We start from the raw sequence: 27,440 nt of genomic DNA on the forward strand, positions 1-27,440 counted from the left end.
ACATAGGGTAAATCAATCACCGTTTGCTTTTTTAAGCATTCGGTGATTTAATATAGACCCTTTTAGAGTACAGAAACTCAGGTGTTATGATATGCATTGAGTCAATGATGCTGTTGACATTTGCTATTAAAAGGTAATTATAGGTATAGACAGAATATACTTTTCCTGAAATAAAACAATATACATTTCAGATGTCCATCATTTGCTATACCAGCTACTCTCAAGATTGACCTCTTTAAATTCTATTTTGAACACCTCTCAGTAACAGTAATTGAATAAGTGATAGCATTATGAAGAAACAGTGAAAGTGGAAAAGGATCTATACGTGTTACTGCAAGCATTAGTGTTGAATTTATAAACAACTGCAGGCCATCTTGCAAATGCTCATCCCAATGCAAAAAATAGTGATGACAATATAGCAAAAATCAGTGGAACCTGTAAAATGCAAACTAGAAAAAAAGGGGAAAGACTGCAAGCCCAGAGTCCTTACAAATTTATCAACATCACTGCACTTTTTGGCCTCTGTCCCTGATATTGGTAATACTTTATAGTGGAGCTAATAACATGCAGAATAATTTCATAAGTCATTTTGTGCCTAACCATTTATTGCAAATGCTACATTGCATATCTAGTCATTATGTTTTGGACTATCTATCACAAGTAATTAACAGATAAGTAAGCCCGCAAGTATAACATGAAAGAACTTGTTTCTTTTAGTTAAGTGCACTAAAAGACACATTTGAAAACTGAAAGCAAATGTTATACTAAAGGTTTTTGTACACTGTAATCTTCAGTGCTACCATTGAACTGCAAATATTAAGTACAGAATGTATACATTTCCTATTGCTCTTATATTAAACATTGTATTATCAGAAACATTGTATATGAAAAAGTGCTTCCTTTAGCATATCTCACATAATAATGTAAAAAGCTCTGATGGATCTTTTTTGATCAGGAATGGAATAATTAGGCCTACTGATTATTCTCTCTTTCTATTCATTATTTATTTACCCGTCATTTTATGTCATTTTTATGCATTTGATATGTATTTGCCAAAAAATGCATAGTCATACCCTTCGGGAAAAACAAGGTTACCCCTAGCTACCAAATAGGTGGCAATCCACTGAGCACAGAAGAAGTTATCAGAGACCTGGGGACCCAGGTTGATAGTAGTCTGTCATTCGACACCCATGTAGCTAAAGTAATTAGGAAGACCTTCTACATTGCCCACCTTATCATGAAGGGATTCTCATCTAGATCAAGGGAGGTCATAGTCTCCCTTTACTCATCGCTCATCAGACCAATGATTGAGTACAATGCCCCATTCGGAATGTATCTGACCCGACACTTGCAGCAGCTGGAGAGGCCACAAAGTTCCTCACCAAAAGGATAAAGGGTCTCAAAATCTGTCCTATGCTGCCCGACTGAAAGAACTCCAGCTCTATTCAGTCGCCACCGCTTGCTCAGAGGTGACCTTTGCCTAACATACAAGGCCATGTCAAACCCAGATTTGATGAATATGCTTCACCTCAAAAATCTAGATCCATCAGAGCCACAAGGGTGGGAGACTTAAACCTTGACACGGCTATTAATAGGATGTGCTGGAGGGATAGATTCATCACCCAAAGACTCCCTATGCTGTGGAACAAAATCCCGGTACATGTGAGGCAGAGCACCTCGCTGGCCTTGTTCAAGAGAAATCTTGACCAATGGATGGGAGATCGCAGATATACCCCAGGGATTACCTCAGTGTCACTGCTCGACAGAGGCACAGCAAAATAATGGGTATAGTTCCCCATACTAAAGGGGTGGCGTAAGCCACAAAACGATGGGCTAGGCTTGTAAATGCCCTCGGGCAGATAGCCTAGTATGAACCTATGAACCTATTTATTTATTGCAATGGTGATTTGTGGCCAAACACCTGAACAAAAATTTGAAGTTGAAGACTGACACACCCAAAGTGACCAACCCATCATCCTTTGCGTGATCATAGAAAAATTACAAAGCATAGTGCATTCCCAGCAGTACCTGCTCCAAAGAGAGCATCTCATCTATCACAACTACTGTGAATAACTTCAGAGGTAAAAGGAACAGCCCAGTGGACCTTCCCACAATACCTTAGATGCAATCAGCTATTCTATGCATCTACAAGCAACTCCTATTGTGAAGAACAAGATGGGAATTATCCCTGAAAAAGACAGTTGAGAGCAGTCTGAAGGCAACATTTCTACATCAAACTTAAAAAAAAGATCTAAACAGTAATTTGCAGCATTTAAGGAAGACTGCAGTGAAGAACACTGACTATATCAAATCATCAGTAGGCCACAGTAGGTAAATAATTTTATAGTGAGGGGACCACCCAGGCTTTGGAGGACTAGCCCTACCTCATAATGTTTCCTTATCTTTTCTGCACCACAATATCTGGTGCACTTTCCACTTCTGTCATATTATCAACAAATATTCACTGATCTATATAGTTAGGTATCTAACCAAGTAATCTAATCATACATTTATTTATTTTGTTGTTGTTACTGCTAATAGATTTTCCTCCACTGCCCCTAATTGTGCAGTATGTCACTGATTTAGCCTCATATTTTTACCCTATCCCTTTTTTTATTTTCATGGCAAGTCTCTTAGGATTATAATCAATCAGTAACATCAGGTGTGACAATGTGAGGTATTACCAGCTATGCCAGGAGAAATCAGGCAGTGGATGTGTACCATATGCCAGCATAGCTAGCTGGAGTTTTGTGAAGAATTATGTCATTTGTATATCAAACTGATATGTACAGATTTTCATGTTGAAAAATGTATTTGCTAAGCTGCTTGTGTTAAAAATGTACCAACAGTAGGTCCTGCCCATATTGTAACTGATTAAGTGTATATATTTTAACAGTGGATACTGGAAGAGAAGAGGTAATCTCACCAGCTTACTTTGAAAAATAGTAAGAAATTAAATTACTTAATTTAGGCTGTAAATATTATTTCTTACAGCTCTGACTGCAGCCAGAAACAAAATTTCTGTGCCAGAGAATGGTTTATTATCTCCTGTAGGAAGAGTGGAAATGTTTTATTGTTTTTTGACTTCCAGAAGCTGCAGCAGATCTTGGCAAAGCTATGTGTGCATGGTAACACATATATGCAATATTCTGGTTCAGTTTCCAGTAATGGGGGTAAGCAAGGGAACCAGAAATCAGGTGACCAGATGTATGTGATATTGTTCCATAATCCATCACTGAAATTATGTCTTTTAATACCAGATGAGACTGAAGTATCGGGAGTCTGTTTCTTGGAACCTGATAGAGAAGGATCTCTCACCTAATTTATCGTGACTTGCTCTAGTAAGTGGCCAGAGAATATTAATTCTTTAAATCAGTCATGAAAATATAGCAACATTATTAGTTAAGTACTGTTTTTCTGTAGCTGTTTGAATCTACTCATCTGTGTTATTTTAATAGTTCCTGTGACAAACCCTGGTATTTATTGTAAATAGATCTTTAGTATTTTCATGTTCTTTTATTATTTATGATTATATATATTTAATTGTGGCTGGTGCTTTAGAGAATATTTTGACCTTTGAAAGTACTCATATCTATTTGATGACTCTGTGGCCACTCCCAAAAACCTTACTGCATTAGTCAAAACATTACCCTTTGTATTAATATTACTTTCACTCAGTATAATTGGGTACCCGTAGCTGTGTCTGGTGGCAATAACTACCTTATAGTCTGGGCAGAAGGGAACATAGCAAGTAAATCTGTGTCAGGTTTCCCAGGTTTGTGTGTGTGTTTGAGTGTGTGTGTGAGTGTGTGTGTGAGTGAGTGTGTGAGTGTGTGAGTGTGTGAGTGTGTGAGTGTGTGAGTGTGTGAGTGTGTGAGTGTGTGAGTGTGAGTGTGAGTGTGAGTGTGAGTGTGTGTGTGTGTGTGTGTGTGTGTGTGTGTGTGTGTGTGTGTGTGTGTGTGTGTGAAAATCAAATCTCAGAGTGTGTGTGTGTCAGCTGCTTGGAGCAGGGACACAAAGCACTGATTTCACAGAGAGGATGCAGGAGGACTTGGCTTCTACACTCAGCTGAGGACCCATCTCTATAGCTGTGCCAGTGGGGAGTCTTATTGGGGAACTGGATGGAGACAGAGGGAGAAATCCAGACCCTGGACTGAGTATGTTTCCTGTGTGCTCTTAAAGGAAACTGTACTTGATGCAGACAGCTGCATCTGGAAATACTGTATCTATTTTGTTCCAAGTGAATATCCCTCTCCAGTGTCAATGGCTAGGATTCAGGCTCCTTGATTCCTGTCCCAGACAGGGGAAATCACACCGGTCATTAGCATGTTGTTGTTCTTATTACTTTTCAGGTCTGACCTGGGCAACAGAGGCAAAAGAACAAAAATGTAAGTACAATAATTTATGTTATACTACAGTGGTAAGTATAATTGTTACTATGAGAAAACAGAGAGAGTGAGAGAGAAAAAGTAACATATCAAGTAGCAAATGCAGTACCAGAAATAAATGATAAATGAACAATGTAAGAAAATATAATATAATAATAACGCATTTTGTGAAATTGTCCCTGATTATGACTCACTGTCTCACTATTATTTTTGGCTATCCCAGTAGAGTTCATACTTAATGGTCTGGCTGTTAGCACAGAAGATTTAGACTAAGATCTCTTAGTAAGCTACTACCTGTGGTAGAGAGTTTTATTCCCCTCAGCCTTCAATTTGCCTACTGTAGGACCTTGAGCAAGTCACTTAACCAGTGCTTTGGAGCAATTGAGGAACTGGGCTGGGCTTAGCAATGGTTGCCTGAAGCACATTCCTAGTAACTACCTAGGAATACATGTTTTCATACTTGCTTATAATTGTGTAGCGTAGGTGGCTGCTGCCTGCCCAATGTATGTACGCAGCATGCACATTTCTACTGCCAATAGTAATAATTACATGCTACCACGTGGGCAAGTTTACTTATTTAGAGGTTTTACATTTCTTGGACCATAACTATGAATATCAGAATTCTTTAATATCTCTAAGAAGTAATACACCTTACATTCTTATTTACGTAAGCATATGGCTGATGCTACATTAAATAAACAGAGCAAAGTATCTCCTAGACATGCTAGGTGTCTTGTGGGAGGATGGCAAGGCTTTGATATTTGAAGCTCAGCCTGCTGTTTAATGCTCAAGATGCTTAAACTGGGTTGGTCCCTTATCGATCAAAGCACTACCATGGATAGCAGAAAACCTCTAGTTGGAGTTTCCATGTGTGACATGGTTTATGGTGCCAGCCAAGAGTCACACTAGTTTATTCTTCACATTACTGTTTCAAAGGATAGGTTCATGGATTCATAGGTATATACTAGGCTAATGACCATCAGGACCTTTATAACCCTAGCATGCAACCAAACTTAATTGTGTCTTCATGTAACATAAGTGTCTATTTGGAGAGGTATGTTACGTAGGAGTCTGCAAAAGATTTGGTAGGAGTGGGTATGTCAATTAGGGAATATTTGCTATCAGCATTTGACTAAAAGAGACATGAGGGGTAAACTGGAGCTAAATGTTTGATTTCCTATCCAACAATCAAGGTTATGTTCGAAATGGGTTGAGGAAGGACTCTGCTTCACATAGATGGGGAGTCTGTTCTAGATTGTGTGGATCCTTTGAAACATATATGCCCCACCAGCATTTTCTATTTGTATCACAAGCAAAGCTTAAATCCTTAGATGTAGTGTTTCTGGTGCTATTCATTTTGTAGATGTGCAAAAGGTCCATCAGAGCAGGATCTCAGGATGTCATAGGTCAGGCATAGATAGCCTCTCAGTAACCAGTAGTTGAATGAGTACAGAGATAGGGCTTTATATGTCTGAATACCCTAGATTCTCTTGATTAGGAACCACTGCGGACATTCCAACCATTGCATTTGCCTGGTTAGGTACATGCTGAAGGTGGCATTGTACTCAACGATGGGTCTAAGAAGGGCCGAGTAAAGTGGTACCATAACTTCATTGGACCTGGATGCCATACCCTTGCTTATAAGTCAGATGACATAGAATGTCTTTCTTACTGCTTCGGCTATGTAATGATCAAAGGCCATATTACTGTCTGCATATGTTCTAAGATCACTAACTACTGAATCAACTCTCAGGGGTGTATTATCGATGAATAAAATTAACCTGGGTGTACTTTTTCCCAAAAGGCACTATAATGGAATTCTTGGCATTGAGTTTTAATCTGTGGCACCAGTCATTTGTCTGTATTTGATTCTCTTGCAGGATATTAGTATCATGAGAGCAATATATGACAGCTCTCAATCTGCTGTCAGTTGTGAACTTGGTGAGCCAGAGTAATATGTATCCTGACAACAAACCCATAATTTGGTGGGGAGACTTTCACGTAGTGTACGATTCTGTGGCACAAAGAACACAACTGCAAAGGTTCTGCTTTATCTATTGAAAGATCATGCTCTGGTAATTTGATATCTGGGGTTATAAATATAAAAAAAACAAAAGTTCACTTCCACAGTACCTCCAAAAATGCCTCCGGTTACCACCAATAAGTGCCAAAGACTGCCAAATAATCGGATATTCCACAGTTTATTGAATCAAAGCACGAACTGATATGACAAACAGAAAGAATCAAACAAGATACAACAAAACGAAACAGAGTTAAGCGCTTTCAACCATAATAAATGGTCTTCATCAGAACTGTAGCGTTTAGTTGTTCCGCTACTTAAATAACTTTTCTGGCGCCAAAACGCTCTCCATTTCTTAAAGATACATAAACACATAATTGCATAACATATGTAAATAAATCAATCATTGTGTGACATATGTAAATAAATCAAAAGTCCATCCTAAAATAGGAAAATCTTTTGTTGTTTAAAAATTCCTTAAACCAAAATCATTTGTGTTCATAAACTTTCACTATATTGCATCTTTCTACTTATAAAAATATGTAAGATTTATAAATTTTTTTAAAAATATATATTAATCAAATGATTTAAAAAAACAAATGATTTTTAATTGATTTTTAAAAAGCACTGAGAAGGAATATATATATGTAAAGTATGCTAAAAAATAATAAATATATATAAAACTAAAAATATATGTGTATTCATGTAAGATAGTTAAGTTACAGTTCATATATAATCATATAAATATGTAATAGGTGATAACAAAAAGGACAACAAAGACATAGGTAATAACTATTTCCTTCTCCCTCTAAGGGAATTAATTCATAAATTTTGTCTAAAAAATAAATAAATAATTACTTATGAATATATAAAACAATATAACACTATCGAAATATCTACTAGTATATTAAATATGTAACGTTGTATAGATATCTTGTTACTTTACTTTATAAAAATAACAAAGGTTTAATTGAAATATAATCATTTAGTCCAGGAGGAGTGGTGGCATCTAAACATATTTGCCACCATGTTTCTTTATATGCCTGGGTGGACTTTTTCCCAAAAGGCACTATAATGGAATTCTTGGCATTGAGTTTTAATCTGTGGCACCAGTCATTTGTCTGTATTTGATTCTCTTGCAGGATATTAGTATCATGAGGGCAATATATGACAGTTCTCAATCTGCTGTCAGTTGTGAATTTGGTGAGCCAGAGTAATATGTATCCTGACAATAAATCTATAATTTGGGGAGGAGACTTTCACTTAGTGTACGATTCTGTGGCACAAAGAACACAACTGCAAAGGTTCTGCTCTATCTATTGAAAGATCATGCTCTGGTAATTTGATATCTGGGGCTATAAATATACCCATGATTTGGGGTACACAGTTTTCCCAATTATTGCTCAATAACAGCACACTGGATTACTAGTCAATTTCTTCTAGCTTAGTTATTATGTCACCTCACTTAAGACCATCTCTTCTCTGATCATGATGTTGACCTGTGCACCTTCCCCCAACCTTGCATTCAATCACTTAAGCCATGAAGGGTAGACCCCTGCACAATAAAGTACAATAATGCATGCAGTTTTCTAAGACTGCAGAACATTGCATTGCTATCTAGAAAGCAGCATGCCTACCTTTCACTTCTAAACTTCATTATGAAGCAAAGAATGGAATAACTGATAGACTTTGGCTAATGTTAAAGACATTTTTGAAAGCCATGAGCCTTGATAGAAAGCCCCTACTGTGCAAGACTGAAACCTTCTAGTTAAACAGGCTAGGGACTAAAAACTGATAAATAGAAACAGAAGCCCAAGGGATTAACAACAACCATTAAAGTAATCAAAGTGTTCACAGCATGAAAACATCAGAAAGTGATGCAGGACTGCTGAAAAAGCAGAATTATGGAATGCAATGTTTACAATGCCATTTTTATTCCTTTTCTTCAGTGATGGCCAGTTATACAAACAGTTCACAAATGTTTCACTCAAACTAATGTAGAAGCCTTTGAGTGAATAATTAGCTTGAACTATGTTGTTATCTAAAATGATCTGAAACAAAAATAGCCTCCCTAGCCAAGTAGGAATCACAAAGCATTTTTTAACTATGTCGAAAACCTTAAGGGGAATACACAGCTGTACACAGAGCTGGTTGTGGATGGCACTATCAGTAGTCATCTGAAAGAAATAACCAACCTACTGAATGACAGATTTGAAACAAACGTCACCCCCTTCTCTCCACCGATCGTTCACAAAGTATACATGCCATCTTTCCTCAGCCTATTATCTCAAGACAGCAGGTCATCTTTGTATTCTCCAAGCATAAAAACATGGCATCAGTGGGCCCTGACAACATCTCAGGTCACCTTTTAAATAACTTAAAACATGACCTAGCAGATCTACTCTGATCCCTATTTAACTATAGCTTCCAGACAGATGTTGTTCTGGCAGAATGGATGACAGCAACATCATCCATCTGCACAAGGGATGACTATCAACTGACCCAGGGAATTACAGACCAATTAGCCTGACTAGCCTTATCTGTAAGGCCATGGAAAAAAATCATCTTGGACCTTATCAGTAAGGACATAGGTAATCTCCAGACTCTGGGCCCTACCCAGTTCAGATCTGGTTGATTTCTTCAAGAAGGTCACCAAAGCAACAGATGAAAGATTTTGCATTACTCATACCTTGACCTGGCCAAGGCATTTGACACAATTCCCCACTCAGGTATCATAGAGAAACTCTTTTAACTGGGCATAAATCCCTAAATCACCAGGTGGGTAGCTAAATGGCTCACAATAGGATACATACTGTCAAAGTGGGTGAATTCATCTGTAGCAAGAGGCCAGTCACCAGCGGCATACCACAGGGTTCTGTACTAGGCCCTCTCCTGTTTTGTATTTCTGAGTAGTCAAGGCAAAAGTCGATGGCCTTTGGCTGACCAAATCCATGGATAGCTGCAAACTGGGGGCAATCAATGAATTCCAGAATGATACTCATTCTGCAGAAAGGATTAATGCAGACAAATGATTAGTGCCAGACCCATGAACTGAAACTAAATGCAAAAAATGCATAATTATTCCCTTTAGGAAAGCAAATACTCCAGCTAACTACAATATAGACAGCAGCCCCCTAAGAGCAGACCCAGTGGTATGTCACCTGGGTGCTCAGATTGATAGTAATCTGAACAGTGACCACCATGCATCCATAGTGGTGAGAAGGTCCTTCTATGTGGCACAACTCACACGTAAGAATACAGCATGCAGATTAAAGGATGTTATACATCCATTTTACTTGGCCCTCAGACAAATAATTGAGTACAGTGCACCCTTTTCCATGTAACTCACCAGACATCTGCAACAGCCAAAATGACCCCAGAGGTTTCTCACCAGGAAGATACAGGATATAAAAAAGCAATCCCTACATGGAAAGATTGAAAGCCCTATCACAGTTATATTGTATTCTATAGACTATTAAGGGGTGATCTGTGTCTGGTCTGCAGGGCAGACTCCAATCCAGACTTGATGCAAATGTTACACATTCATAAATAAAGCTGCATGAGGTTCACTCATTCCAAGCATCTTAACCTAGCCTCTGACGTAAATAAATCATGTTGCAGAGAGAGCTACATCTCTCACAGACTATCCCTTCTCTGGAACTTCCCATTAATGTAAAGCAAAGCTCTTTCCTAACCCTCTTCAACTACAATGTAGATCAATGGATAGGAAATCATAAATTTACTCCTGGGGTGGTGCCTGTGTCCCTTATGGGCAGAGGGAGTCAGTATTAGATAACGTAGCATAGGCTTATGCTTCTAAAAACATTGTTCAGCTTTCTAATGAAATTTGGGAAACTCAGGTTAAATGCGGCTAGGCTTGTAAGGATCCTTGGACCATTAATCTAGTAATCTGCTATGAACATATGCAGAAGACTGATATGTGCCCTAACAGGGAACACAAGCATTTAGAATTATGAAATAAGGAAGTCAGTAAAAAGTAATGATGCCAAAACAAATGCCTTTGACTTCATGTTTTTAGCATTTGCTAGCTTAATCTGAGCTTGATTGACTTCAGTCATTTCTGCTTTAAGCACACCTACCTCCTTTATAGAGAAATGTTTCGTATGATGCTGTGTATCATTGAGGTTTATATAAATGCAAATTTCCTTAAAATCTGGCTTAGGAATAAATAACATTTGTAGTATTCTGTCCATGAGAGAATTTTAAACTTCTATTTATTGTAGTCTTCACTCACGTTTTTCCTAGTTAGTACTGAGTTAGCTTATTGTGCATTTCAAACCAATTTATCACACCCGAGTGTTTCATTTTAATAGGTAAAGAAGATATAAACATTCTGTTAAGAGAATGTAATCCACATTTATTTTTACTGTAGTCTTCAAAACAAGAGAACACCAAAATGATTTCTGTCACATTTTATTTTACTTCAAGGGAGTTAGGAAATAACCACATTACTGAGTCCTACAGGTCTCTAAATATGCCTCGTTCTAAGAAAAATGTTTTCTGATGACACAGATTCAGGCACTGTCAGCAGTTTGCTTAAACTATTATTAAATTAATCAGTTCATGCATGTGATGCTGCCAAAATTCAAGCAGGACATTGCTGGGAAAAATGCAGCATCTCTTTTACCTTTGATATAGCTGTGCCTTTCATAATAAAATATCACTGAGATGCTATACAGACTGCCTGCAAATGATTGCTATCTTCATTTTATTTTAAGGGTAGCAAAATTATTCAGCATAACCTATTATCAATTATGAATGTACACCTAACAGTTTTGGATTAATTTTCTTTTCTTTTCTTTTACAGCCTTAATTTTTAAATATCTTAACATACAAATATATTCTACTTTTTTTTGTTAGAAGGCAATACGGAAGTCATAAATACATTATTTTCATCTTTAAGCTGTATGTGTTATGTGTTAGCAGACAGCTCAATCTTCCATGTGGCAAATAAGGCAATGAAGCAAAAGTCCATAGAGCCATTGAATGGCAGTATGTACAAGGCAAGTTGTTCCAAGGACCATTAAGACTATGTCAGTCATCTTCTCATGGCAATCCCTACCGATCCAAAAGAGGAACACAAGATAAATAAATGCTAAAGGCTTTATACCATGCATGGATCCCCTCAAATTATCTATGGCATTATCCCAGTAATTCTCTTTGGGGTAATATATAATTATCAACCATAATATAGGCAAGACCAATCTCTAACCAAATAGGCTAAGTTAATTGGAGCACAAAAAAAAGGGAGACTGGCCAGGCCTGAAATGACCCTCAGGGGCTGCTAGCCTGGTAATTACCCATGGACATATTAACCAATGAATAAGCATGGGGAGAATTTGTGGCTACTCATGCAGTTATCAAAAGGCACCACAAAGGTAGCGAGGAAATCACAGGTTTCCCTCTGTCTAATATGAACAGGTAGTTTATTCCAGAGAAGTAGCATCCACTGGAGTGTCTTGTTTATTTACTGGTGGAGAATTAAATCCTATATTGCAGTTGTTTGTGGTGCTGCTAGTTTTGTGAAGGTTATAAGACATAAATAGTCTTGGATGAGCCTATAAGATAGAATATAGGGATAAGGATTCAAGTCTGTTTTGGTAGCTAAGGATCTTCAGGCCTGGGGTCTTTTGTGTTGCGCAATCTGTTTAGAAAAGTCTATGCCAAAGGGGGGATTTTTATTAGACTTATAAAGGATGAGTAGAGAGGAATAATAACTTCTTTTGATTTAGACGAGATGCTTTTACATATTAGTTGGACCAGACAGAAGGACTTCCTGACTACTGTTCTGAAGCCATGGTCAAAGGACAGGGAATCGTTAATTAAAATCTTTAATAGCTGAATTAACCTAGAGGTGTTTTTTATACTGTAGGCTGTGGAAGAGCACAGTTTTCCAAATTTAACAATACTGCACTTTTAATATTCTATTTTAAACTCAATTTCTTAATTTGAGATATTTACAAATCTAGACCAAGCTATAATGAAGTACTAATGGAAGCTGCACCAACAGCAATAACTAGTTTGTACTCATCAGCAAATGGATTTAGCTATTGGTCTGGATTATTGGTTGAAAGGTCAGAGAAATAGATACCAAAGAATTCTAATGGACACCACTGGTAACATTTTTTTTTTGACTTTCTGAGATGGCCACAGTTATTCTGAATATGTCAGACAAAAAAATACAAGCTCCCAATGGTCAATGAAGGCTGAATGAAGACCAAATACTTCCACATTTCAGGGTACAAACTGTTTATTCAACGTTTTCATTTACCAAGATTTCATCAGAAAACACAAGCAATAAAAACTGAATTCCTACTTAAATAGAATCTTTCATTATAGCCAATAAAACAATCAATCAATTAAAAACATTATTGCAAATCCACCTATAAAAACTTTAATCCTAAACCTTTGGAACATAAATAAATGTTCATAAATCACTTTATTACTTTTAATTTCCTGTATTTTAAAAAACATTCAATATTAATTGAATAATTTATTCCGGGTGGGCTATCCACGCTTAATTTTATTTTCCATAAGGTCTCTCTTTGTTCTAAATAATTTTTGAAGTCACCACCCCTATAGTCCACACCACCAACTTCTAATACAGAAAATAAAAACCTTTAGTATTTTTCACACGTTGAAGCATGTTTGAATAACTCATTTCTAATGTCCTTTGTCTTAATACTATAAATATGTTCCCTAATGCATTCCATTGAAGTGCATGTAGTCATTCCTATATAAAAAGCATCACATCCACTGCAAACACTAATGTAAACCACCCCCTTGCTTTTACATGATAAACAACCAGGAACTTTAAAAGTTTTATTCATATGTTCTAACATAATGATGGGTCCCTCCAAAATATATCTACAAAAGTTACATTGGCCACATTTAAACATGCCACTAGCTTTGGTGAGTTTAACTTCTGCTTTGGTGAGTTTAACTTCCTTCTCCAAATTTAAATTATCACGTTTCTGTAATAAATATTTAAAGTTGTAGGAATTCCTATGTACAAATTTAGGTTGATCTCCTATCATTTTCTTTAGCTCAGAATTGCCTTCCAAAATCTTCCAGTTATTTGATAAAATATGCCAAATTGTGTTACTTTCACAGGTCATGTCCAAAGTACAAAATTCCTGATTTTATTTCAATTGCATTTACCTTCTCCCTTTATTGTACATTATGACTATACAGTACTCTTAAAATAGGAGGGTAAAATTCACTGCTTTTTCTCAAGATTTCCCTACTTAATTCTTCCAATTGTCTCTTTTCATAACCTCTATTTATAAATAAATAAACTATTTAATCGAATTCCTTCCTTACTTCAACTTCATCAGTAGTCATCCGACTTGCTCAAATGAATTGTCCCTTAGTTATATTTTTCTTAACATGTAAAGGGTGGTTACTTTTAAAATGTAAGTAACCATTCGTAAAAGTATCTTTCCTGTGAATCTCAATATCATATTGCTTTAATTTTTTAACCCATGTTAGATTGACATCTAAAATTTCACAGTAAGGCCTACCTCTCCCTTAGTTAATTTTATAAAACTTGATTTTTCATTCAGTTTAATTATCAGCAATTCCACATCAGTTCCTTCTAGAGTAAAAAAACAAGTCATCTACAAATCTGACATAATAATGTACCAAAAAGTCTTGTTTTAGCTCTTGTAAAATAGTGTCTTCCCACCATGGCATTACCAAATTGGCATAGGATGGTGCTGCAGGTGACCCCATGGCTACCCCTTTACTCTATAAGTGTGTCTGTGAGTGATAGTAGCACAATTCAGCATATTTTATCAAATAATTGGAAGATTTTGCAAGGCAATTATGAGTTGAAAAAAATTATAGGAGATTGACCTAAATTTGTACATAGGAATTCCTTCAACTTGAAATATTTATTACTAAAAGGTGATAATTTAAATTTGGAGAAGGAAGTTAAACTCACCAAAACTAGTGGCATGTTTAAATGCTGCCAATGTAACCTTTCTAGTTATATTTTGGAGGGACCTATTATTATGTTAGAACATATGAATGAATCTTTTAAAGTTACTGGTTGTTTATCGTGTAAAAGCAAGGGGGTGGTTTACATTAGTGCTTGCAGCGGATATGATACTTTTTATGTAGGAATAACTACACGCAGTATAATGAAATGCATTAGGGAACATATTTATAGTATTAAGACAATTTATTCAAACATGCTTCAAAGTGTGAAAAATACAAAAGGTTTTTATTTTCTGTATTAGAAGTGGGTGGTGTGGACTATAGGGGTGGTGACTTCAAAAATTATTTAGAACATAGAGAGACCTTCGGGCAAATAAAATTAAGTGTGGATAGTCCATCCGGAATAAATGATTCAATTAATATTAAATGTTTTTTTTTTAAATACAGGAAATTAAAAGAAATAAAGTGATTTATGAACATGTATTTATGTTCCAAATGTTTAGGATTAAAGTTTTTACAGGTGGATTTGCAAAAATGTTTTTACTTGATTGATTGTTTTATTGGCTATAATGAGAGATTCTATTTAAATAGGAATTCAGTTTTTATTGCTTGTGTTTTCTGATGAAGTCTTGGTAGATGAAAGCATTGAATAAACAGTTTGTACACTAAAGTGTGGAAGTAGTTGGTCTTCATTCAGCCATCATTGACCATTAGGAGCTTTTATTTTCATGTCTGGTTTGGTTCTGTGGATACTTGCTACACGTCTTTTTGTTACATTGTAAATATGTGTCTGATACCCACTTTAATTTTACTATCCACATCAGTATGTAAAGGTCTAGTCTTACCTTTAAGTTTTTCACAATACTAGCATGGAGAATCATGCAAAGGCTTTATCCAAACTGCAGTATTCTCTGGATGTTCAATGCTGTCAACGGCAACTTCCAAAGCTTTTTCAAGAAAGTTTACTAGTTTCAGCAAGAATGACTTTCACTTGAGAAATCCAAATCGGTGAGAATCCAGAGCAATAAGGTTTTCAGTTTTTACGTGTATACATTTTGACCCAATTCTTTCCATGCATTTGCAAATTAAACACTTGAGTGTTCATCAGAGAATTTTAAGAGGCTTGTTTTTAGCTTTTTCTTATCCTTAAACTCAGAAGAGATTCCAAAGGAAGTCTCTGAGTTTGTAACATAGTAAACCATTGAAAGGATACATAAGGGTGTTATGTTTGTTAGGACAAGATCCACAATATTAAGAACCTTGCTGGGTAAGTTAACTATTTGTTTCAGGGAGTTTGCATTTTTTAGCTCAATGAACCATTAGACATGCTTACCATCAGTAATGTGTGTGTTTTATAGCTAACAGATGGATACTCAGAATCCCAATCATTAATTAATTGTCATTTATGGAAAATCAGCAAGCATACTTATAAAAGGGAACATGGGAGATAAAAATCCTGTTGCAGGTTATAAAGTGTTGGCAGCTTTTTTAGTGACTTTGACTTCAAAAGTTCTGTTTGAGGATCACAGTATTTCCTTGCCTGTGATATAAATAGGACCTGCTGGAGATACAGTTATGTATCCCAGGGACTACCCCATCTATGAACAGGCTCCCTATCCATATGAAGCAGAGATCCTCCCTAACCCAATTCATGTGCAACTTGGACAACTGGATGGGGAACAGAAAAGTTATCACTGTTTGGTACCTATGTCTCTATTGGACACATGCAACCTGTAACATGGTTCATCTCCCAGGCCTCTGCTTGTAAATGTTTCATCTCCCAACCCCCTGTTTACACTCATCAAGGGTATCAGAACTTGTCAGAGATTTGGGATGCATGGCTAGGCTTAAAAAGACCCTTGTGGTCATTAACCTAATAAACACCTATGAATCTATGAACAGGGGAAACTGCCTTGAGGTGATAGTCTCTCTGACAGATACTGTTAGTTCCCTGCAATCACTCATAGGTCTGAAAGTATGAAAGGTGCTAAACCTCAATATAGAGGGAGTGCTATCATTGCACTGAAACCACACTTGTGTTACTACATAAATACGGATGTGTACAAGTTGTAGGAGAGCCTTGAAATGAGGTAACTTACTATTTAGACTTCTTGTATTGAGAAAAACAACCTTGATACAGTGATATATATATATATCTATATTTTTTTTTTTTTTTTTTATTGCAGGCCGTAATGGACATTGTTTAATAAGGCAATATGGGGGGGGGGCAGCAATAGCATTGGCCAGTATGCAGAATCAGTAACATGATATCAATAACATGAAAGGTGCATGTCATCCTTTGAGAGGCTAGTAGGACCGTCAATCATCTTGTCCCAACCTGACAGACTTTAGACTCCCCTTGAATGACATTAGCTATTCAGTCAATTATTAAAGCTGATTACTTCTCTTCAAATCCAGATATCATTTGGGCTGATGGTACAAAAACACTCAGAACTGGAGCCTCCGTTTGACACATGCATACTAAGATCCATCATGCCACTTTCATGTCCCTCTGAGTTAAACACCTCATATCATTCTCATCCACATGGGACACTACACGGTAAGGTTTACATTTTCTAGTCTGACAGATTTTAAAGCCCTCATATTGTCATAGTTCCTGTGAATGGAGAGACAACTGAACCTCACATTACCCTTATCTATGTGCCTGACACGGGTGTCACTAATTACTAAAATACAGAGATTTAGTGGAAGTAGATTGTTTAAGGTCTGGAAACCTTATGACTCCATGTATTAAGTTGTGTGTTGTGTTAGCAGTGCTTGTGGTGATGTAATGGTTTGTGGCTAAGGCTTGTTGTTCTGATTCTAGGTGGCATAGGGAGAGATTCCTTAACACCCACAGCATATGTGATAATCATGCATGCTTAATGAGGTTTTTGTGATTTAAAATTGAAATGAAGATGGCATTTAAGCTAATGTAGGTAGAATATGGCTGGACTGGTGAACCAGTTAGTCAAAAATCAAAATTGTGGACTAGTTAGCTCACAGAAAAAAAAAAAAAGACCAAATACATTTTTCTTCAGGACAAGCTCCCTGCACCCCCAGTGAGGGAAATTTCACCCCCTCATACCGCATTTCATTATTATGTAATGCTAGGGAAACACAAAGAAGAGAGCAACATTATTTTTGCTCTCCCATTAAATCAGTAGGAAGCTCCATCAGGTAACCATAAAATAAACAGTTTGGTGTTTATTTGTTTACATTCTGTTAACATTTAGGGAAGCCAGACAATATTTAAAGGTGGAAGGACATCGCTGTTAACCATGTCTCAGTAATCATCCTGTAAAGGCAAACCTGTCATGTAAGACTGACTCTAAGCATTATATGTTTTTAATGAAAAGAGAAATTATCAGGAAGAGGATAGAAAGAGAAACAGAGTTATGGTGAGAAAAAAGTTAGAAAGGTTTATTAGCAAAACCCTCTCAAGACTGTGGTCATGCAAGGGTGAATGCATTATGGGGAGATTTAGCCCTGTCTATGGCTTCTACTTTATTTTATTCTGCTGTAGTATTCCTTTTATTTTATCTGTTTTACTTTATGTGCTCGTTTGGGAAATTAACTGGTCTGAGGACAGTTTTTAACCAGAACACTTGTAGAGGGAATAACATATTATTAAATGGACAACAAATGTTACACAAAATATAGTTAAATTATGAGTAAAAAATCAACATTTCTCTGAAAAGGGCCAGAAGTTAAATGCCTAAACTCTATTAAGAAACTTTTTAAGCTTTGATAGTATATCTGTAAGGTTGTTGTTGTCTTTTGGCTTTTCCCGGTTAGGGGTTGCCTCAGCGGAACTCCGGTCCGCTAATGATTGGCAGTAGATTTTGATGAATGTCAAGGTGCCAGCTTGACGTTCAACCTTCAATGAAGGCACGCCCATTTATGCATGTCTTTCAAATGCCCACCCAACCGCGGGGAGGACATGCAGACTCCACACAGAAGGCACTCCCCGCACTCCAGCCGAGAATCGAACGGGAGAACCTCTTGCTGTGAGGCAACAACGCTACTGCTGCACCACCGCGGATGTCCTGAATAGTATGTCTGCAAGGTAAGTACAATAATATACATTAATTAAAAGGAGACAATTTTGTAATTAATAATAATAATAATAATTATTCACAATTTAACAAAAATGGAGGTAGAATATTCTGTTCTAGTAAAATTGCAGTTTCAAGACAAAAGTATAATGCATCAGTAATTGGCACTAACAAGCTGATCACAAAGCTACAATGTCTCAGTTTCATACTTTAAATTGATATCACAGTATAAGCAAAGATAAAGGAACAGGTGAATCCTAAGTGAAAGACCTTCTCTGGTAGACTTTTTAGTCAAACCTAGAACATATGCTGCTGTTAAAAAATGGATAACTCACAGGGCTAATAAAATATTGCATGGTAACTATAAGAATCAATCAGATGAGATTAGATATGACTGGGAATAGAGGCTAGAAAAGCTATTTACAAGGGAACAATAGAAGGACGAATGTATGGCTCCCAAGTATGCAACTAAGTTCAGAAGGTTTAGGATTTTTTGCTTGGAAGTATTTACATAGGTATTTTTATACCCAAAGCAGACATCAAATAATTTTCCTCAGGTAGATAGCAAATGTTAAGAAAAACAGCAAAAGAAAGTCTTGAATGGATAAAGTCCTGATCCTGCCAAAAAAAAAAAAAATCTTCCAAAAAAGTCAGAGGACACCACAAAAAGTTTTATTTCACAAGCTTCTTAAAATCACAGTTAGCTTTCACACTTTATCAAGTGTTAGAAAGTGTCCAAAAGAACAGTGTTTAAATACATAGATGTATATATAGCTACATGTGTAGTATGCAAATTGCTCTATGTTAGTATAAGACAAATCGTAAATTAAAGGAAAGAATATGCTCACTTATGTCAGATATCAGGAAACAAATTGAACAGAATGCTTCATGTAAGCATATTATGGATAAAGGTTCAGATCGTGCTTTTACATTTTTAGTCCTGGAGAACCTAATTTTAAATGCCTGTAGGGGAGGGAACATCCAAAATAAAACTGAAAAAGCAGAACATAAATGGATAAATCTGAGGGCAGATTGTGAACCAGGTTTAAATAATGTTGTATGTATCAAGTGAATTCTGAAGGCGCGACCTTTCAGATAGAGATGCATTTTACTATTTTTGCATTAATATTATTTCTTATTGAAATATTATTTTTAGGCATTTTATGTTATCTTTTTAATTTCATGTGTATTTAAGATTCTCTTTGACATCATACATCATCTTACGTCTATGCATTTAAACGTCGTCTTTCTTTGGAACACGTTTAAACACTTGATAAAGTGTTATGAAAATGAATTGCAATTTTAAGAAGCTTATGAAATAAAACTTCACCTGTGCTGTCATGCATGGGTTTTTTGGATGTAGAAATATAGGTGTGATGGGGCAGAAAAAGGTAGTGGGGAACATATGTTTTGGGAGTGAAATGAGTTGGCAGATTTTAAAAGTTCCCTACAGAGTAATCTGTCTGAAATTTTGGGTGAACAAATGGTTGTAACTAAGGAAATTATTATTTTGAGCTGGGACACTGGATCTGAATTGCCTAGGCATAGTATGCTCTTATTAAGTTTAATTCTGTTGGTTACAAAAAAGTAATTACTAGAAAATGGAAATTAAAGTCTAAACCAACTGTATTTGAAGTATTGAATATTATAAGAGATAGCAGAACTGGATGGGGAATCTTAGGGAAGGAGTAAACTGCATACAAATAAATGAAATTATGGTAACAAAACATGCAGAATAATGTTAGGGAGGAGGAGGAGTGAGGTTTAAGGCTAGGCAGGAAATAAGCAAATTTTGAAATGTTGGACTGATGACAGTTAAAAAAAAAAAAAAAAAAGATTGTGAAGTATAATGTATGTAAACTGAAAAAAAAATGCGAATGTTGTTCTTTCTAATCTATATTTGCTTATGTCTTAAGTGATAATTTAATAAAGGGGTTAAAAAATTTGAAAGTTGCAACTCACTCCAATACTTACTAAGTATTTTCACAAGGGGGGCATTGTCCTCTGTCCCTCCCCATCTTGCACATCTGCCATTAACTCTGAGATCATAGTACTTCAAAGTATAAGAAATCCTCTGAGATATGATGATCTGAGGCTTAGGACATCAATCACAGTGAATAAGCTTTTGTAACCAAACTTCAGAATGTGGATCACTAGTACTCTGCATTTATGTCTTGTGCCCTAAAATTAAGTATTTGCCTAGAAAGTGTATATGTGGGGGTAAGGGTTATAGATCATCAAAGAAGAAAAAAATGTATGAACAAACAAAAATTATCATAGAATTGCAGGAAATTCTATCTAAATAAATGTGTAATATTTATTTATTTATTTATTATTTATTTGCAGTTGGTTTACCAGGATAGTCCATTGGGCCAAAAAGAACCCGTTTTCAGTAGAGTCCTGGGGAGAAAAGCTCCAAACAATCAAAGTTACAATAGGTTAAACATGATAATTATACAAGAGCAAAAGATTCAAACAAACAATTACAAAGTAGTAGAGGAAACATTACAGCTAATGCAAACTAGAGATGAAACTTTTACAAATAATACAAACTAGTGATGAAGCTTACAGGTGGTACAAACAAGGAAGGAATATTGCAAAGTAATTAATGAGAAGTCCAGTTACATATCAGGAATTCTACACGTAAGGGGTACAGCGTAGTGTATTCTTGTGGATACAATAACAACACTAAGAGTGTATGAGATAGGAGAAATTCTAAGGGAATATCGCAGGTGTAAATAGGGGAAGGAATAATTATTTAACTGTACATACATACCCTGGCACTGACTAAGATGAGTGGTTTACTACAACATCTGTGCAGTAACAGAAACCTGGTTTAAGGCTCCTAAGAGCACCCCAGCACTACTAGGCTATAACTCATACCATACCTTTCGCCACAGAACCAGGACCGAAACACAAAAGGAGGGGGGGGGTGTATCCATATTCATCAAGGATACCCACATCTCCAGGCTAGTGGCACAGCACAATGCATCAGAGATCATCCATGTGCAACTAACAATGGGCAAAACTGCAATCCAAATTGTAGCTTGCTACAGATCACCCACCATTACGCAAGACCCTCATTCCGCATTTCTGGAGACATTGGGAAACATGAAGGTCCTACCAAACACCCTAATACTAGGTGATTTCAATTACCCAAACATAAACTGGAAAAACTACTCAAGTACTAACTCTCTTGCCCAACGCTTCCTAGAATTTATAAACTCGAATGCCCTAGATCAACTAGTCAACACCCCCACCAGAGGGAGCAACATATTGGACCTGGTCATCACCAACATGGGCGACCGGTGTTCCACACCGGAGTTCAACCCCTCGCTGGTTAGATCAGACCATAGACTAATCACTCTGGATATCCACATTCCGCCCTCACCCCCAATCAAGGAAACCACCATGAAAAACTTTTCAAAAGCAAACTTCACATTACTTAAGACCGAGGTGGAAAGGTTCACAGCCCCCATGCTAAAGGACAATGCTTTCCCAGTTGCTGAAACCTTTACAAATGCACTCTATGAGCATCTGCAGGAATGCATGGATCATGCTATCCCAAGTAAAACCAAGAATCACTCCTCCAAGAAAAGGAAACCAGTCTGATGGACCCCTGCCATAAACAAGCTATACAACAGGAGGAGGAAACTAGTACAGAAAAGAGTAAAATCCCAAGAGGGAAAGACATCCCTGATCAGTATCAGCAAGAAACTATGATCCCTCATTAAATCATCCAAAGCTAGTTTCAAAAGATAAATTGCCAATGACTCCAAAGATATCCACAAAGCATTCTTTAGCTATGTCAAGAACCCAAGTGGAAACTCTCAGATCTGCTCTGAATTAGTGCAGAATGGCATGAAGTACACTGAACTGACTGATATTGCCAACATTCTGGCAGACAGGTTTAGTGCAAACTTCACCCCCCCCCTCTCACCTCCTAAAGGGCCGATAACCATACCAGAAGAATGTAGGGCCCCATCAATCACCGACACATAGGTTAAAACAGCCCTATCCAAAGCCAAAAACACAACTTCAATGGGACCGGATGGTGTCCCAGGCTGTGTCTTACAAGAGCTCCAAAACGAACTAACCCCTCACCTAAACACACTGTTCAAACTCAGCCTCTTTACAGGCTATGTACCCACAGAATGGTGCACAGCAACAGTTATCCCATTCCACAAAGGTGGAGCCACAACGGACCCCGGGAACTATCACCCTATAAGCCTGACTAGCCTGGTCTGCAAGGCTATGGAGCGCATCATCATGGAACTCATTAACAGAGACATTGGGAACCTCCAAACCTTGGACCCTACCCAGTTTGGCTTTGTTAAGGGCAGATCATGCCTCCTAAACCTGGTTGACTTCTTTGAGACAGTTAACCAAGGCATTAGACGAGGGAAAGGAGGTCCACACAGCCTACCTAGACCTCAAAGGCTTTCGACACCATTCCCCATTCTCTAGTATTATAGACAACTTCACCAGCTTAAACATAAATACCTACGTCACGAGATGGGTTGCCAAATGGCTCATGGATAGAACCCACATGGTGAGAGTTGCAGGCTTTATGTCAGACTCTAAACCAGTTACAAGTGGCGTCCCCCAGGGCTCAGTCCTAGGACCGCTCCTGTTCGGTATATACTTTTCAGAGGTACAGGCAAGCATAGGACTACTATGGCTGACCAAGTTCACAGACAACTGCAAACTAGGAACCATAACTGATTCCCTGGCTGATACAGACACCCTCCAGAAGGGTCTCACTGAGACGGATACCTGATGTCAAAATCATGGCCTCAAACTAAATGTCAAAAAGTGCATAGTCATCCCCTTTGGAAAAAACAAAGTACCCACAAACTACCACATAGGTGGTAGTCCCCTCAATACAGAAAATGTAATAAGGATCTGGGGACCCAAGTAGTTAATAATCTCTCCTTTTATAATCATATTGCCAAGGTGGTTAGAAAATCCTTCTATGTGGCCCACTTAATCACAAAAGGGTTTGCATCTAGAACAAAAGAGGTTATTGTGCCTCTCTACTCATCACTCATTAGACCCATCATAGAATACAACGCCCCATTTGGAATGTACCTTAGAAGACACCTGCAACAGCTGGAAAGACCACAAAAGTACCTCACCAAGAGGATTGCTGGCCTCAAACAGATGCCCTATGCAGCCCAACTTAAGAAACTCCAGCTGTACTCGGTTGCATACTGCTTACTCAGAGGTGATCTCTGTCTGACATACAAGGCTGTCCACCCCAGAATTGATAGACATGCTCCACCTAAAAAAAAAACAAATCCCAGAGAGCCACATGCTCTAGAGATATAAACCACACCACAACAATAAATAGGACATGCTGGAGGGATAGATTCCTGTCCCAGAGACTATCCATGCTTTGGAACAGGATTCCAATATATATCAGGCAGAGCCCCTCACTAACACTCTTCAAGAGAAACCTTGATGGGTGGATGGGAAACAGAAAATTTACCCCAGGGATCACTGCAGTGGCTCTGCTGGACAGTGGCGCAGGGAACTAATCTAGGGGGGTGACGAAAGCCAACACATTCTGGCTATGCTTATAAATGCCCTTGGAGAGATAGCCTAGTACTTACCTATGAACTTATCAAAACTCCAGCACGCATTCTGTCAAAATGCACATACAATGAATCATAACACTGAAATTCATGCATACCATAGCTCCTAATGTTGAATCTGCATATCAATATGCAAATTCGACATTAGTCGACATGAATAACATGCAGTCCTATACTGCACTATATATCACTTTAAGATTTTTCAGGAGGGCAACCCCCCCTGCACCACCTGGGGGGGGCTGCTCCCCCACACCCCTGGCATAATATATATTCTAACTCCGTGATCGCACTACAGTGGGGGAAAAAGGTACAATTCCCGATTCCCACTGTACCGGGATCTCTAGGTCAATGACCAAACTGATGTTTACGAATTCACCAGGCATTTGATCAAACAAACTTCACACAAAAGGTGGATTTCCAACATGGTTTGACAAAACAACATTCACCAAAATCGCCATCGGCAATTTGATTGTAAACCAAATGAGGTTGTGTGGGCATTCCATACCCCTGGTTAAAAATACAATTAAACAATTATTTCTTCCCTCTCTCTGTTTCTGTGACCACCAATAGAATGTACTGCAAAACAATGAAAAGAGGTCTGCTTTAACAAAGTTTAGCCACATCAGTTATCACTGAACAAATGTGCTTCACAGTTTCTCTGAGTGAGAAATTAACCTCTCATACACAATCATTCATAAAATAAGTCCAAGATATGATTATCCTGCCTACTCCTCCAACATTGTCTTAGCCCCCCCCCCCCCCCCCCACACACACACACACACACACACACTTTAGCCTGGTTATTAAAGTACTTTGGATTGCCCAGTGAACCAAATCTTTGATGATAACAATAAAAGGAACTGTTTGGCCACCTGATAACCACTTATAAGTATTACAGGCAGATGTTTACAGGTACTAGAAGTCTCCAAGTGTGAAAATCATGACCTGGTGAAAGACATTGCTTGAAATGCTGTGTTTAATTTAAGTAGAGAGACAGAAAGAGAGAGAGAGAGAGAGTGACAGTGAATGGAATTGTAATTAGCTGAAACACTGAACAGTTATCAAAAGTTGAATTCTTCCTTGGGACACAAATATAATAATTTTGTAGCTTAACTGTAATATGCATAAGATCTAATTAATTCAGACAAACTGTTTCAATAATAAGGTTCAAGATAATGGATTGTCTTGTATTTAAATTAGTAGTTATAACAGGGTAATTTATATGCTAAGTTGTCACTAATTCATTATGTTGGGTTTTCCTGCATTCAAACAGATTCTGAAATAATGATGTATTAGCTGAAACTCAGCATTTAATATAATTTTTGTGCAATCTTAATTTCTTTTAAACTGTTCATATTAGCTTTCTTACAGACACCATAACAGAGATTTTACACATGACAGTTTATATCCCTAATGTTACAGTGCTGGAAGGTTATAAAGTATTTCCCCAAATAAATAAATCTGTGTCACTCATTTAATCATAACACCCATAAAGATGCTTTGTTAGTATTAAATTTCTTACCTATGCATCATGACATCTGATGCATAAAGTGACGAGAAGCATTTCTGACTTCTGCTTTACTTAAAAGAACAAACAATGCGTTTTTCGTACACTCATGCCACTGAAGGTAAAATACTGAACTTTAACCTCAGTGACATCAGCATAGGCAAAGTTTGAGGTGTGTCAACAGAATTTAATGGAAGCATTACCACATATGCATAGAGCTCCATCCATTAAAGTTTTTGCAGGGCCGGTGTTACCATTTTGGGGGCCCCAGCAAATGTTAAGTTAGGGGCCCTGGACACTTCCAGTCTAGGTATCACACTGTCATTGCCACTCCGAAGCAACCATTTAGTTCATGCTGCTGAGTTATAGTAGTACACACAGACTGAACTGAAGCTACAACAGTTACCTTATGACAGGTCAGTGCACCACACTATATTGGCCTATCTCACGGGGGGGGGGGGGGCATTCACAGTGATGCGTATTTAGTTGCAATAATCATACATTACAGCAACCCTATGTAAGGGCTGCCTAGAATTGAAACAGAGCCCAAGACAAAGGACTCTGTGGCACCCCCACTGCTTAGTGTTTTGCCCAACCCACATGTACACATCCTTCAGTGCTCTCCCTGTTTTCGCACCATTCCAGGCTTCTCACACCATGCACATTACTCTCTTCTTCCCTTTCTTTTATTTTGTCTTACTCAATCTTTTCAAGAATTCATGGCTTTTTATATGTTCTGAAGTGCATTTTAAAGTTTGCTTGTTAATTTCACAACCTTTCTCTTCACTGATGGGTCGAACAAAAATTATGATTGAGGAAAAAAAAGTTTAATGTTGCTTTTCAGCTTTACTTTTCCTTGCATTCCTTCAACACGCTTTGCCTGACCAAGATAGCACAGTAATAAATGTGTAGGAAATAGCTATATTATGCCAGGCAGCCCATGCAAGCTGCAAGGGTTATAGATGCTCTAAGGTACATTTTACAGCATTTTCCCAGACTTTTGATTCAGTGGTTGCCTAAACAAAAATCACAAATAAAAAAGAATTTCAGACTTTAAAATTGTATACTTTGTGTAAAAGGCTTAATGTTCAAAGTTAGCTAAATAGTAGCTCTGAATAAACTAAAACAAAAATATTAATTATATTGTATTTCTTTTATTGGTAATATATACTGTTTGTATACTTCTGACTTAAAATTATTTCTCTACCTATATTTCAGAATTGCTGTTAAGATATTTAATTTTTGGATAAAATATTTAACATGCAAGTATAAGTTATGCAAGTATTCAAATATGTCGGCAAATGCACATGTACACATACATGTATAAAAGCAAACAATCTCACATTTATACAGAAATTTGGATACATACCCCCCTCCCCCCTCATATATACCCCCACATGCACAAACATGCACATGCTTAGGGCTCATAGACATCTAAACAATAACAGTTAAAAGAAACATAACCTGGTCTGCAACCCACACAAACTTGCACAGAAATTATAGCCACTTTCTTGACAGGGTACACCTAAGATGCCATATTGTGATCAAAAGAATGTGCTCGCTCTCTCACTCATGCATGCACATGCACACACACAGCAATTACAGCCACTTTGACTGTGCACACCTCAGCTGTCATACTGCGATGTAATGAATGAATTCATTAACAGTAGTGTGCAAACAGTGCAAAGCATCCCCCCCCCCCCACACACACACCATTCTAACTGCTGCTGTTTCTGCATTCATTCTCATTGCTCACTTTTATTTTATTCACTTTAAGAGTCATGCAAGGTGAATGAAAATAGTAGGTCTGTGTAACTGCTTCTGCACTTGCTTTTCTTTATTTTTAGCTTTTTTCTTTTTCTTTTTTTGTTTTGTTTTTAATTCTTTACTCTTTTTATGCTCAGTTAA

Source organism: Protopterus annectens, chromosome 14.part0 (assembly GCF_019279795.1).
Source record: "Protopterus annectens isolate FY-2018-M chromosome 14.part0, PAN1.0, whole genome shotgun sequence".
NCBI classification, from domain to species: Eukaryota; Metazoa; Chordata; order Ceratodontiformes; family Protopteridae; genus Protopterus; species Protopterus annectens.